Here is a 15,492-nt window from a genome sequence, read left to right on the forward strand (position 1 = left end):
GGCAATATATGTACTAGTATGTCAGATACAATTGATATATGGATTGTAACAAGAGTTGTAAGAGCCCCCAATAAAATCATCTTTAAAAATAGGACAGGGAGAAGTTTTATAATGAAATGTGCAAAGATCTAGTTAGAAAACCAAAAAGAAAGAACATATTCAACATACCTTAAACTGAAAGAAGAAAAGTTTGAGCCTCAAGTTGCAAACTTGAAAGATCCTTATAAAGAAAATATTGAATGATGTGGGAAGCATCAAAAGACTAAAGGAATACACAGCCACTGTACCCAAAATAACTATTTGGCATTCTACCATTGCAGGAGGAAGCATATGAGCAAGAGCCAATGTTGCTGGGGGAAAAGGTTGAAGTGCACTAAAGGCATTACCCAAAAACAAGGCTGCAGGAAATGAAAGACTATCCATTGAAAGATTTCAGCAAGCTGAAGGAGCACTGAAAGTAGTCACTCTTCTATGCCAGGAAATTCTAAAGACAGATAGCTGGCCAATAACTGGAAAAGATCCATATTTGTGCCCATTCCCAAAAAATGTGATAAAACAAAATGTGCAAACTATACAAGATTTGCCATTGATATCACATGCAAATAAATTTTTGCTGAAGATCATCCAACAGTTGCGCCAATACATTTACAAGGAACTGCCAGAGGTTCAGGCAGGATTCAGAAGGTGTGGAACCAGGAATATAACTGGCATGTCAGATGGATCTTATCTCAAAGCAGGGAATACCAGAAAGATGTTTACTTGTATTTCATTGAGTATACAATGGCATTTGACTGTGTGGACCATAATAAACTATGGGTAACCTTGAGAAGAGTGCAAATTCCAGAATACCTCATTATGCTAATGTGGAACTTGTACATGAATAAGAGGCAGCTGTGAAGAACTGAACAATGGTATACTGTATGGTTTAAAATCAGGAAAGGTTTGCTTCAGGGTCGTTATTCAATCTGTATACTGATCAAATAATCAAAGAAGCTGGATTATATCAAGAAGAGTGTGGCATCAGGGTTGGAAGATGGCTTATTAACAACCCATGATATGCACATGAGACAACCTTGCTTGCTGAAACCAAGGAGGACTTGAAGCACTTGCTGATGAAGATCAAGGAATGAAGCTACCAGTGTACATTAGAATTCAATGTAAACAACTCCAAAATCCTCATAACCAGTAATATAACTGGAGAAAAGATTTAAGTTGTCAAGGATTTTGTCTTGCTTGGATCCACATTCAATGTTCATGGAAGCAGCAGTCAAGAGATCAAAAGAAGTGTTGCCCTAGGTAAATCTGCTGCACAAGACCTCTTTAGAGTATTGAAAAGCAAGGATATCACTTTGGGGACTAAGGTGAACCTGGCCCAAGCCATATTCTTTTCAGTCCCTTCATATGCATGTGAAAGTTGGATACTGAAAAAGGAAGACCGAAGAAGAATTGATGCTTTTGAATTAAGGCGCTAGCGAAGAATATTGAAAGTATCGTGGACTGCTAAAAGTCCATGCTAAAAGGACAGGCATATGTCTTAAAAGAAGTACAGCTAAAGTGCTCCTTTTAGACAAGGATGGAATTCATCTTATATAATTTGAACATGTCAGTAGAAACTAGTCTCTGGAGAAGGACATCATGCTTGGTAAATTGGCATATGTACATGTCTTTGTCTAGATCTCTATAAATGCCCTTTGCCTCCTAGCTCTTTCCTCTATTTCCCTCGACTTTCCTCCTGTCCCACTATCATGCTCCGTCCCCACCTGAGTTTCAGCTATAGCTTTTCGTTACCTTACCCTTGATCATTCCCTACGAGGCCTGCCACCCCCACCTCACCACCAATTTGGATCCCTTGTTGTTCCCTTCTCCCTGGGTTGGTTAACAACACTTCCTTACTCCCCACCTCCCCCTATCTCATGTCCCCCCGGAATTGTCATTGCAAATACCTTTTTCTCAATAACATAAACAATGACTATACATGTGGACCTTGTAGTGCAGAATATACAGAAACCAAATTGGCTCATCTGTGGGAAGAACAATAGAAAATCTAACTCTTATGGGTCAAAACAAGGACAGGGCCTTGGCAGTGGAACAGACTATCAAGTGCTCATAGGCAAGTTAAGGCTAAAGCTGAAGATTATTTAAACAATTCTACCAGTGGCAAAATAAGACCATGAGTATGGCCTACTTGAATTTAGAAAGCATCTCCAGAAAAGATTTGACACTTTGAACACTAATGACAGAAGCTAAGAGATGGCATCAAGATCATACATGAAAAAGTCAAAAGAGCATTACAAAAACAGTATGTCAGTTACATAATCTCCTGTCAACTTGAAAAGGGTTGGAGTCTAGCCTGTCAATCAGGTAATAACCAAGAAGGCCACTGTGAGGGTATGGTCTCTGAGGACTCTGATAACTCCTGTCTTCCTCCCTGGAGGTGGAACACACACTAACTCAGCTTGTCTTCCGGTTGACAAGACGCATGGAGATTCCAAATGGAAACAAAGCCCTGGAGCTGGAGGAGCCACATGGAGACCCACGGCAACGCTCAGATGCTTCTACCACCACTGGATCCACAACTTTCCATCCACTGGCCTGTGTTCTTCCTCCATTCGGAATCATTGCATGTGTTGTGTGAGTCTGAAGAGGAATTTATAGACTGGTGTCAGATACATGGGCTAATATCGGACTTATGGACTTGATCTGGACTGGGCAGTGATGTTTTCTTAATATAATATTACTCTTATAATAAAGCTCTTTCTTATACACATGAGTGTCTATGAATTTGTTTCTACAGTCCACCCAGACTAACACAGAAAGGAAATAAAGATAAAATAGATATCAGAAGAGAATCTGAAACTTTCTGTTGAATGCAGAGTAGCTGACACAAATGGAAGAAATCATAAAGTGAAAGAAATTAATAAATCAGTTGAAGGGGACACAGTATTATAATGAAATGCCCCAAAACCTATCTTAGCTCAACAAATGGAAAAAACACACTCTGCATATCTCAAGTTGGAAGAACTGAAGAAAAAATTCAAGTCTTGAGTTGAAATATTAAAGGATTCCATTGGCAATATATGTAAGAGGCATCAAAAGAAGACAGAAGGAAAAGAGTCACTGTACGAAAATTAATTGGCCAACTATCAGCCACTTTGAGAAGTAGCAGATAATCAAGAACCAAAGGTACAGAATGATGAAGTCGAAGCTTCACTAAAAGCATTATTGGAAAACAAAGATCCATTATTGATGGGCTACCAATTGTAATGGTTCATCAAGCTGATGAAGCAGTGAAAGCACTCACTCCTCATCTCCATGCCAAGATACATCTAGAAGATACCTGGTCAACTGAATGAAAGAAACACATAATTGTGCTCATTCCAAAGAAAAGGGACTCAATAAAATATAGAAGTTATCAAACAATATCATGACTATCACACGCAAGTAAAATCTTGCTAAAGATAATTCAAAAACAGTTGCAGCAGTTACAGACCAAGAGATGCAGGGAATTCGATTTAGATTCAGAAAGGGACTTGGCATAAGAGCTGACATCACATTGATCTTAGCTGAAAGCAGAGAACACCAGAAAGATGTTTACTTGTGTATTATCAACTATGCAAAGGCATTCAACTATGTGGGTCATAACAAACTATGGATAACACTAAGAAGAATGGGAATTTCAGAACACTTCATTGTGCTCATGCAGAACGTATATACAGACCAAAAGGCTGTCATATGAACAGAACAAAGGAATGCTACATGATTTTAAATAAGGAAAGGTAAGTGTTTTATCCTGTCATACTTATTCAATCTATATGCTGAGCAAATGATTTAAGAAGCTAAACTAACGGAAGAAAGAGGAATCAGGACTGGAAGAAAGCTTTTTCAGCAAGCTGCAGTATGAAGATGATGCAACTTAACTTGCTGAAAGCAAAAAGGACTTGAAGCACGTGCGATGGAAATCAAGTACTACAGTCTTCAATATGGATTGCAATTCAATGTATACAAAACAAAAACCATCAGAATTGGACCAACAGACAATATGATGACAAACAGAAAAAAGATTGAAGTTGTTAAGGATTTCATTTCACTTGGATCCACAATCAATGTTTAGGGAAGCAGCTCTCAAAAAATCAAATGATCAAATGACACAATGTATTGGGCAAATCCGCTGTACAAGACTTGTTTAAAGTGTCGAAAAGCAAAAATGTATGTCACTTTGAGGACCTAACCCAAGCCACTGTATTTTCTACTGCCTCAACATTGAAAGTTGAACAATAAATAATAAAGAGTGAAGAATTGATCTACTTGAATTCTGGTGTTGGCAAATAACTTTGAAAGTACCATGGACTGCCGAAAGAACAAACAAATCTATCTAGGAAAAGGTCGGTCGGAAAGCTCCGTAGAAGCAAGGATGGTTACACTTGTCTCATGTATATTGGTCATGTTATCAGGACAAACCAGACCCTGGAAAAATACATCAGTAAGAGGGGTCAATGAAACAGAGGAAGATCCTGAAAGAGATGAATTTGCACAGTAGCTACAACAATGGGCTCAAACGTAACAATTGACAGTGTAGGACCAGGAAGCATTTCATTTTGTTCTATACAGGGTCAACTCCATGGCACCTAACAACATCCTACTTTAGTAAACAGTGAGTTACTGGCATCTTTCAAAGTTGTGAGCTAAAGTGCAAATACTTGCTTCTCCATCTGAAGCACAGATGAATAAAGAAATTCAAAAACACGTGAAAACAATTAGTTCCAAGGAACACTAAAAACAGGGAAAGTTCACTGTCTACAACCATGGGACTAGAACTACATGATGCCTGGCTACCACTGGTGACCCTTCTCATAGCAATCACAATAGAAGGTCTTGGATAGCACTAGGAAAATGTAAAACAAAATCCAAAATTATAATCACATCGCCCCCATTATTCACTTCCCCACACTAGAATGTGGTGCTTAGTCACCCTTCAGGTATGGATCTGAACTCACCCCTGTGGCTCAATTTTCAGTCTAACAATAGCTCTCTACATTGAACAATAAAACTCTAGAATAATTAACCATTTGAAATTAAAAGTAAACACTTAACCAAGGACAAATGACAGAAAATAGGAAGTATATGGAAGGAGGAAGAATGGAAACAAGAGGCATAGGGTGAAGTGGGATAAGAGATGTTACATTGTGGGGATTATAATCAGTGACATTGTAAAGGTGAAACTGAGGTACAGGGAGATGGACAGACATAACTGGCAGGACAAGGGAGAGCAGAAACAAAAATAGCTTTATTGGGGGGAAACTCCCGGACGAGGTTCTGTGACCTACGCCAACAGGTCAGGGAAGTCGTGTCCAGCAGCTAGGGGCGCAGGTTTCTAAAGGGGTGGTGAGGTTTTTAAAGGGGTGGTTGTGGTGTATGGCAATTAGCAATATGGGGTCTGGAAACTCCATGAATTGCTTGTCCACTCCTGGTGGCTTTCTTTAAACCCAGAGCATCTGGTTTCACTGGTTATCTTTTTTTTTTTTTTAACAATTTATTAGGGGCTCATACAACTCTTATCACAGTCCATACATATACATACATCAATTGTATAAAGCACATCTGTACATTCTTTTCCCTAATCATTTTTTTCTCTTTTCTTTTTTTACATTTTATTAGGGACTCATAGAACTCTTATCACAATCCATACATATACATACATCAATTGTATAAAGCACATCCATACATTCCCTGCCCCAATCATTCTCAAAGCATTTGCTCTCCACTTAAGCCCTTTGCATCAGGTTCTCTTTTTTTTCCCCTCCCTCCCCTCTCCCCCCTCCCTCATGTGCCCTTGGAAATTTATACATCATTATTTTGTCATATCTTGCCCTATCCGGAGTCTCCCCTCCCCCCTTCTCTGCTGTCCCTCTCCCAGGGAAGAGGTCACATGTGGATCCTTGTAATCAGATCTGGCGCCTTCTGCTGCTGACCTTTGGGATGTGCAGGGAAGCAGGTACAGGACCCTTACCTGCTTCAGCTTAGTCTAAACATTCCAGCCATTTTAGTGATAAAGGGGCATCGAAATCTGATCTACTTCCTGCTGATATGGGGCGATGGGGGAAGGGCTATGGGCTGGAATGGTCTGGACCAGCATTGGCAGGTAGGGGGCTGTAAGGATGTAACAAGAGTTGGTTAGCAGTTAGATTGGATATGTCTTTCATTGGTTCTTGAAGGAATTAAAAGGACAGGGGGCTAAAAGTATCAGTAAACAAATTATTACGAGGGGTCCTGCCAGGGGCATGACCCAGGATATAATGGGGTTTTGGAACCAGGAAGTGGTTGCTGTGTTGCCCCAGTGGCGATTTCTGATTTATTTGCCCGTAGTTTTAACACTTTAACATTTGGTTCAACCACTCCAAATTCATTAATATAGTAGCAATACTTTTTCCTAGAAACATGCACGAACCTCTCTTGTCAGCTGTTAACAGATCCAATGCACAAGGGTTCTGAAGGGTTACCTATGCCATGGATGTAAGCTGTAGCTGTAAAGAAGTGAGAGGCTCCAAAGTGGAGTCTATGACTAGCTGGAGCTGTTTGCTAAAGTTTTGTGTTTGGAGCATGTTGTGGTCTAAGGCTCTAGTAGAAATCTTTGCCACTGTCAGGGAGGAGGCAGAACTAAGGTTTACTAGGACAGGTAGAATACAGCTACGCTTTGCCTTACTATTCCTGATTTATTGTCACAATAATGGCATTCTTGAGCTTGTCCCTTCAGGGAGGCTAGAGAGACTGGGATGGATTAGGAATGTTATTCTTCTCCAACCTTTGGGTGGGGAGTAACTATGCTAATTCATATTGACCATATAGGATGAGCTGAGGAACTACATACAGTAACTGGAAAACAACGTCCTTCTGTGGAAAAATTTACACTTTTAGTTATTTGCTCAGCCAAAGTCGGTGGTTGAAGGTCTTTTATGACCCAGTATCTATCTATCTAGAGCAGGGGTCCTCAAACTTGTTAAACAGGGGGCCAGTTCACTGTCCCTCAGCCCTGCTGGAGGGCTAGACTATATATTTTTTTTAAAAACTATGAACAAATTCCTATGTACACTTTTGAAGTTAAAAAACAAACGGGGCAAAACACCCAGTGGGCCAGATAAATGTCCTCGGCAGGCCTCAAGTGGCCCACTGGCCTTAGTTTGAGGATGCCTGATATAGAGAAACCTGAGTGGTGGGGTGAGGCACAGGCCTGAATAGATAACGGAGGAATGAGATAATAGTGCCTTGGAGGAAGAGAGAAGTTGGGCTGTGTTTGCTTTAGAACTGTTTTAGGAGGGGCTACAGGTAAATGCAAACAAATGCTGACAAGCTGGATTAAGGGGGTTGGTAAAAAAGACGTAATAGAGGGGGAATGTGGGACAAAAGAGTATAGGGATCAAGAACTACCTGGTGTAAGGGGATAACAGCTTTGTTAATGAGGTGCAGGTCCTGGACCAAGCAGTAAGTACCATTTGGTTTCCTACTGGTAAGGCTGGAGTGTTACAGGGAGAGTGGGCAGGAATAACGAGGTTGTTAGAATAGAGGCATTGCATGATGGGTTAACACTGGGAAGCGATGAGGTCTGTAGGGCCAGTTCTTTCAGGTTGGGTGAAAGAAGGGAAAGGAGCAGAGGTGCTGTGAGACCAAAAGTAAGGTGTAAAGAAGTTCCTAACTACTTTAAAATGTTTCTTCCCAACAGATGTACCAGGCATGGAGGGATTATAAGGAAGGAATGAATAAAGGGCTAGTACACCTGGGGCAGATAGGCTTGCCATCAATATCCATGACCGAGATTAAGGAAGGAATGCCTAGCCCTAAAATCACGAGGGCAAGTCAGAAAAGATAGCTTCTGTGTAAGAAGGAAATTTACTCAACCAATACCTTTAGCAATACCCCAGACTTGGCGAGGGTGATGAGGGGGTCCAGTTAGGGTCTCCTCTGACTTTGGCCAAACCCAGTAGGGTCAACAGTGGGTCAGGAATTAGAAGGACAGTCCCCTCACGTGGAGACAGACGCAAAGGGCCTGTCACTTTTCCAAGGACAGTCAGATTTCCAGTGCCCGCTTTGACGGCATGCCATGGGCAGGGTTTGCTTGGAGCTTTAGGCCTGGGGAACTTCTGTGACCCGTGCCCTTCTCCGCACTTGAAGCAGGCACCAGGTGGTGGTCATTGTTCCCATACATCCTTGCCCCACGCTGCCCTTCTGGGGCCTCGGGGGATCGCCGGCCACAGGGCTGCTACTAAGGCTTGGGTTTGAAAATTTACCTTCTGCCAGAACCAGGCTTCACAGGATGACTCTGCCTGTTCCTCACGGCTGTTAAAAACCTTAAATGCCATATTCACTAAGTCTTGGACTGGGATTTGAGGGCCTTTCTTCCGTGTTTTTTTAAAGCTATTAATGTAAAGCATCAGTTAATCAGCTTAAAAAGGTGGCTGGATTCTCATCAGGTTTTTGAGTGATCTTAAGATTACTAAAATTGACTCCTATAGGGGAAGTGGCCTGAAGCCAAGCCATGACACACTGAAGCATTTTATTATGGCAAGCATGTCTGTCCCTACCAGCTTGATTGTTAATTTGATAATTCTAACCAGGTTTTTGTCTGGGAACCACTTAGATCAGGGTGGGTTAAATGAACCTGGTCGAAGTGCTGCTGAACAGCAAGAAAAATGCGTTCCCTCTTATCTGTGGTTTGGGTAGAGGAAAGGATGGCAAAAATAATCATGCCAGGACAAATCATAAGCTTGAGTTAAATATCGAAACTCCTTGATACAGGTTGTGGGATCATTAAAGAGGAGCCCATATGCTTTCCAATCTGAGATAAGTCAGGGAGAGAGAAGGGGACATGAACCACACCACTCTTAGTCCCAGCCACTTTCCAGAGCAGACAGAGAAGGGGGCTGTCCGATTGCCTGTGCTTGCTAACTGGCGAGGGGAGTGCAGACTGGGGTTCCTCCAGCAAGGCTGGTAGATCAGGAGAAGAGAACATGGGGGTTCTGGGTGTGGCCAGAATAGGGAGGGGGTGAGTTGGAGGAGAGACAAGGTGTTCAGGCAGGTTTGAAAAGGTAGACACCAGAGGGGCTTGCAGAAGCAGGAGGAGAGGAGGAATTTTTTTTAGTCAAAAGGACTTAGGAAGGGGAGCAGGAAATACAGAGGAAGAGACAGGAGTGCAGAGAAAAGGCGGCCTGGACATCCAGAATTTCTGACTATTTGTGAGTTTACTGGCAGAAATTGTCAAGATTTCAGAGGATATTGAAATCAAAGGTACAGCAAGCAATTAAAGTTGTTACTTCCCTGAGCTTTTTGACCCCTCCCTCCTGCCAGCCTCAGGGCATGGACCAAGGCTGGGGCTTCTGGCAAGCTGGAATTTGTGGCTGCTTCTCAGTCCTGGGAGAGTCCTGAGCAGCTGTGGTGTTGGCTCAGAGGAGACTGAGCACAGGGGGAGCTGGGAAAGGGAGAGGGAGAGAAAAGAGACTCCAGGGAGTCTGAGGGGTCTGGCTCCAGAGAGGGGACGGGTGTCGAGGTTGCAGTCGCCTCAGCCTTTGGGAGTTGATGGGATATCTAAGGGAAGTGATGGTGGGGGTACCCAGAATATGGAAGAGGTCTTACTGGGGGCACAGACAAGGAGTCAGGGGGTTCGGAGAAAGACGGAAGAGGAGTACTGTCAGGGGCCTGTTTAAGAGAGTGTTTGGCTAAGAGAACTGGAGCAGGGTGACAGGTAGTAGAAAGGGACGGGAGCGAAGAAAGAATAAGTTCTGAACATATAGGACTTCTGATAATTTGTGAGTTTGTTTACAATAATTGTTGAGGTTGTGGGGAAAGTTAAAATCGAAAGTGTCATTTTCTGGCTAGCTCGACTCATTATCCAATTGGTATTGAGGCCAAACTTGATTACAGAAAAAGACCAGGCATTTAAGGGAGAAATCAAGAGCCAAACCCAATTCAGTAAGGTTGGCAATAGGCACTCCAAAGGACTGTCCTTAGGGGGTTGTGACAGAAGGCTTCCCATTGTGTGTCAACCTACAGGGGGTACGGACAGAGGAGAAGGGCATCCCCTGGTCCCAGTTCACACTCATCAGTCAGGTGGTGGCCCAGTAACCCTGAGAGGCATCCTGGTCAGAGCTAGGGGCCCAGTGGGAGAGTCCTAGACTCTCCGAACAGGAAGGTTCCCAGGCGCAGGCCTGCGAATTTAACCAGCAGACAGGGACTTCCAATCAGAGGAAGACACAATGGAAGCGGAGGAGGGAGAGGGAGGCCTGGCTTTATGGCAGGTAAAAATGGAGGTTGGTCAGGCCTTTGTGCAGGGTGAGAGGAAGGGGAAGCAGAAAATTTTAGAGAAAGCAACGCTGAGCCGCAAACGCAAAACACACAAACAGGTAGAAAAGGCTCAGACACACCCTCTGCATTCCAGTCCAGGCAGAAGGTGCAGTGACTGCTTGGCCTACAGCTAGGCGTCCTGTGATCAGCAGGAGTCCCAGGAGGTAAACATAGAGACAAAAGGCTGGAGGCCACATGAGAGAAGACAGACACAGAGAAAAGATGGCCATGAGAATCTGACCTCATAGTCACACCCCTTTGGGGAGAGGCAGTTATTTCCAGGGTTGCAGAATAAACCTCTGCCGTGGCGCCACGTTCAGGTTCCTGGCGTACTTGCTTTTCCGGGCTTTCACCTAGTTAACCTCCCACAGACCCTAAGTTCCCGTATGAGTTTGCTGGTCCTCAGTGTCCAGAGCAACAAACAAGACAAACGAAACAGAACGAACATACAAAGAGAGATGCTGACCAGAAGTCACTTGTTCAGACAGGCTCCAGAGGTTCAAGGAGAGGAGGGGTGGGCTACGTCCCAGCCAAAGTATGGCCTGGACGGCATGGAGCTGTGTCCCCATCTCTCCCAGGTTTTGGTACGAAATGTAAAGTTGAAACTGAGGTACAGGGAGATAGACAGACATATCTGACAGAACAAGGGAGAACAGAAATAGCTCTATTACGGGAGAAGCTCCTGGACAAGGTTCCATGACCTAGGCCAACAGGTCAGGGCAGTTGTGCGGGTGCAGGTTTTTAAAAGGTTGGTGAGCAAGGTATGGCAATTAGCATATGGGGTCTGGAAATTCTAAGAATTGCAAGTTGACTCCTAGTAGCTTTCTTCTAATGCACAGCATCTGGTTTCACTGGTTATCTTATCTGACATTTATCTTATCTGGCACTGTCTGCTGCTGACCTTTGGGATGTGCAAGGAAGCGCATACAGGGCCCTGACCAGCTTCAGCTTGGTCCAAACTGACATGAAACAAAATGTAAATAAACTCGAATGGAAAAAAATGAATCATGCTGTGAATATTATCCCAATTCCTAATAAAATGTTGAAAAAATGAAAAAAAGGTTTGTCAAAAATTCCTTGCTACAACTTTCCTGACCTTTTTTCTCACCAATGTAGTTTTCAATTTTCTTTAAATATCTTCATAGTAAATAAATCCCCTTGATTATCCTGTGTTTTCTGGGGGGGGGGGGAGATATCTATCAAGATTACTCCTTCAGAATCCCAGAAAATAGTTGCCATACCTTCTTAGCTGACCTCTCTGCCTTGAATTTAAGTGACCAAGCACAATCCTTGGGAAACCACTGGTTTGTTTTTATTTTTGGTTGGTTGGTTGTTTTGTTTTGTGTTTTGGTGTTTATGCTTTTTAAAAATCATTTTATTAGGGACTCATATAACTCTTATCACAATCTTATCAATTGTGAAAAGCACATTTGTACATTCATTGCCCTCATCATTCTCAAAACATTTGCTCTCCACCCTAGCATCATGAACCCCTTCATGAACCCTTAATAATTTATAAATTATTATTTTGTCATATCTTTCACTGTCCCAACATCTCCCTTCACCCACTTTTCTGTTGTCCATCCCCCAGGGAGGAGGTTATACATAGATCCTTGTAATCAGGTCCCCCTTTCCAACCACCCTCCCTCCACCCTCCCAGTATTGCCACTCACATCACTGGTCCTGAAGGGATCATCCGCCCTGGATTCCGTTTCCAGTTCCTATCTGTACCAGTGTACATCCTCTGGTCTAGCCATATTTGCGAGGTAAAATTGGGATCATGATAGTGGAGGAGGGGGGTAGGAAGCATTTAGGAAATAGAGGAAAGTTGTATGAAACCACTATTTTGACTAGAACTTGTTCTCTGAATTGTTTGGTAAATCACACTTGTCCTTCATTATGAACTCAATCCATAAAATCATCGTTAACTTGGATCTTGCTTAAAAGACTGATGGAAAGAACAGTCTTTGAGCTAGCTGATTTTGGATCAAGGCCAATGTTTTCTTTTGTTGAGACCAAAATATTTGCTTAAAATTAAAAACGTTGAACCATGTGAGAGCCCAATTTTTGTGACTAAGGGTAATTCTATTATTTTCTTCCATCAGTTTCTGCACTTCAAAATACAGTGATAACTCAGTTGTCTAACAGCTCCAAACTCAAACTTTCCATTACACGAACAGCAAAGTTTGGTAATAATTTTCTCCATGCTTTTAACTTTGCTCAATGGACTATCCAAAAATCTGACTTGAAAGTACCTGTCTGAGCAACCACGGTCACAAAGGGATAACATTTCAGCATAAGCACCACTCTTGCTCAGACAACATATAGTGCTTCTGTTAGTGCATTACAGTACTCACCCCTTGTTGTTTTTTTCTTGCCTTTTATTTGCATGAACTACCGTAGCCCTGGCTACAATGAAAGTTAGTAATAACTGCTGTAAAGCGAAGAGAAAACTCAGTACCAAGATAAGAGTTCAAGAAAAAAATCACTAAGACTGATTTGGCAGCTAAATACAACATGGCTAAGTTAACATTTTCAACACTTTTTAAAATGTCATTAAAGCAGCTAATGTAGCAAAAGGTGTGAAATCGTTAACCAAAAAATAAAGAGCCCAGAATATCGAAGAGGCTGGAAAGTTATGGTTAATTTGGGTAAATCAGAATCAGAAACCAGAGACAGTGATATGCAAGAAGGCTAAAACCCTCCATAGTGATCTAAATCTTGGAAAAATGAACTTATAAGTGTAACTGTGGGGCTACAGAATCAATTATTTAGTTGTTCATTATTTCTTATGGGAAAATAAGTTCAGTTCTCAAACTTTTCAGTGCTCAAACACGAATTTGTAATGAATTGAGTTTAACAACCATACAGAGAGGACTGAACCTCTTAAGTAAGGGGACTTTAAAAGTGCATACAAAAATGGAATGAAAAGAAAATGATAATTTTCAATGAAATTTGATGCCCTCTTACATAAAGCTAAACTACATCAATATCAACAAGAACCTTAACATTGATTTCACTCTTATGGAAAAGCAAATATATCTAAACTAAACAGCACATAGAACAAATCAAATATTCCTTTGTCTCAGTATCTTAAACCAAGAACAGAATAAAATACTTTAAAGAAAAAAGATCTTAGCATTAATTGCTATCTTAGGAACTGATTTCATTTTTTTTTTGTTAAATAGTATACTATATGATTATTTTCTTTTTATTTTGGCATGGAGTTGTGGTTCTTTACTCTGCGTACGTAATTCGAACCACCACTTGTCGGTCAGTTTGTCACACTGTGGTGGCTTCTGTGTTCCTGTCGTACTAGAAGCCATGTCAATGGTATTTCAAATGCCAGCATGGTCAACCAAAGTGAACAAGTTTCAGTGGTGCTTCCAAACTAGGAAGAGACAATGAAGAAGAAATGGACTCCCCACTTCAAAGGAAGGAACTACTGACAATCTTATACATAGAGTCGAAAATTGTCAGATACTAAAGGACTAAAGAATGGAAGTAGAACATTGTTGGAGACAGGACTGGAAGATGGCTCTGGTCCTAGGCCACTCGAAATGTGACAGAGCAGGGTCCAATCTCTCAGAAGTGTAATTGACCAGAGTCCCATGAGTCGGTAAAGCCTGTGGGAATGGAGCCTTTCAGATTTTCCTTTGCTGCTGAGGCGTGACTGCAAAAATCTACTATCTATTAGAACTTGGAATGCACAAAGTATAAATCTTGGAAAATTGAAGGTCATCAAAAATGAAATGGAACACATACAGATTGATATCCTAGGCAATGGTCAGGTAAAAGGGGCTGTACTGGCCATTCTGAATTTGAAAAAAAATCATATGATTTACTGTGCCAGGGATAACACAATCAAGAAGAATGGCATCCTCTTGTCAAAAAGGACATTGGAAAATCCATCAAGTACATTGCCATCTGTGATAGCATTGTATCTGTCCGCCTTCAAGGAAATCCAATCAATACAAACATTATTCAAATGTATGTGCCCACCACAAAAGCCAAAGAAAAAGAAATTGAAGAACTGTACCAACAACTTCAGTGAGAAACTTTTCAGGCATGCAATCAAAATGTGTTGATAATTCTTAGCAATTGGAATGCAAAGGTTGAAAACAAAGGGGAAGGAACAGTAGTTGGAAAACATGGAATTGGCAATAGAACTAAAACTGAAGACAGCATGATAGAATTTTGCAAAACCAATGACTTCATTGCAAATCTTTTTTTTAATAACACAAAAGGCATACATGGACTTCACTAGATGGAATATCAAATGGACTACATCTGAGGGAAGAGACAATTGAAAAGATCAATATCAGCAACTAACATCAGACCAGCGGCTGACTGTGACACAAGCCATAATTGTTCATATGTTAGTTCAGGTTGAAGCTGAAGAAAATTAAACCAAGTCCATGAGAACCAAAATATGACCTTGAATCAATCCAATATGAATTTCGAGAACAAATTTTACACACTGAGCACTACTGACAATATACCTGATGAGCTGTGGGAGGGCATCAAGACCATCATTCAGTGTTTGCTTTGGAGCACATATACTAATATTAGAATGATACAGAGATTAGCATGGCCTCTGTCCAAGGATGACACGCAAATTTGTGAATGGTCCCATATTTTTGCAAGTCCTTCACCGCCACCCGCACCCCATCCTGACCCTGGGCATCAGGTGCAGCAGAAAGGGAAAATGGGTCTTCTTTTGAGATTTTCATATGCAGACTGACTGCCTTACAATAAAACTCCCATTGCCGAGGCTCAAAACATCGCACATGAAGAAAGCAAAAGGTCATTAAAAACACAGGAAAGAAATGATCAAAGCTGATGTCAGAAGAGACCCGAAACTTGCTCTTAATTGAAAGGATCCCAAACTCACGACAATCAATTAGATCCCTATTCATAGTGACCCTGTAGGACAGGGTAGAACTCCCCAGGGGTTCTGGAGACTGTTACTCTTTATGGGAGTAGAAATCCCTGTCTTTCTCCTTCAGAATGGCTGGTGGATTCGAACTGCTGACCTTGCAGACTGCAGTCCAATGTGTAACCACTATGTTACCAGAGAAGAAAGGATGAAGTCAGAGAGTTGAATACTGTGTTAGTCTGGGTAGACTAGAGAAATAAAATTTGTAGACACTCATATGTGCA

The 15,492-nt window shown here is 41.8% G+C and overlaps 1 protein-coding gene and 1 non-coding gene across 2 annotated transcripts in view; one reads left to right on the top strand and one right to left on the bottom strand.

The window, feature by feature from the left end:
• The window catches only part of RPS6KA6 (ribosomal protein S6 kinase A6), a 263,852-nt gene that overhangs the window by 238,557 nt on the left and 9,803 nt on the right, over nucleotides 1-15,492 (bottom strand). The gene's annotated exons all lie outside the window — the stretch shown is intronic.
• Nucleotides 14,869-14,971, top strand: LOC142435230 (U6 spliceosomal RNA). Its single transcript, XR_012781333.1, has one exon. It is a non-coding gene; the product is annotated as a U6 spliceosomal RNA (small nuclear RNA).

Source organism: Tenrec ecaudatus, chromosome X (genome assembly GCF_050624435.1).
Source record: "Tenrec ecaudatus isolate mTenEca1 chromosome X, mTenEca1.hap1, whole genome shotgun sequence".
In the NCBI taxonomy this organism is placed as follows: domain Eukaryota; kingdom Metazoa; phylum Chordata; class Mammalia; order Afrosoricida; family Tenrecidae; genus Tenrec; species Tenrec ecaudatus.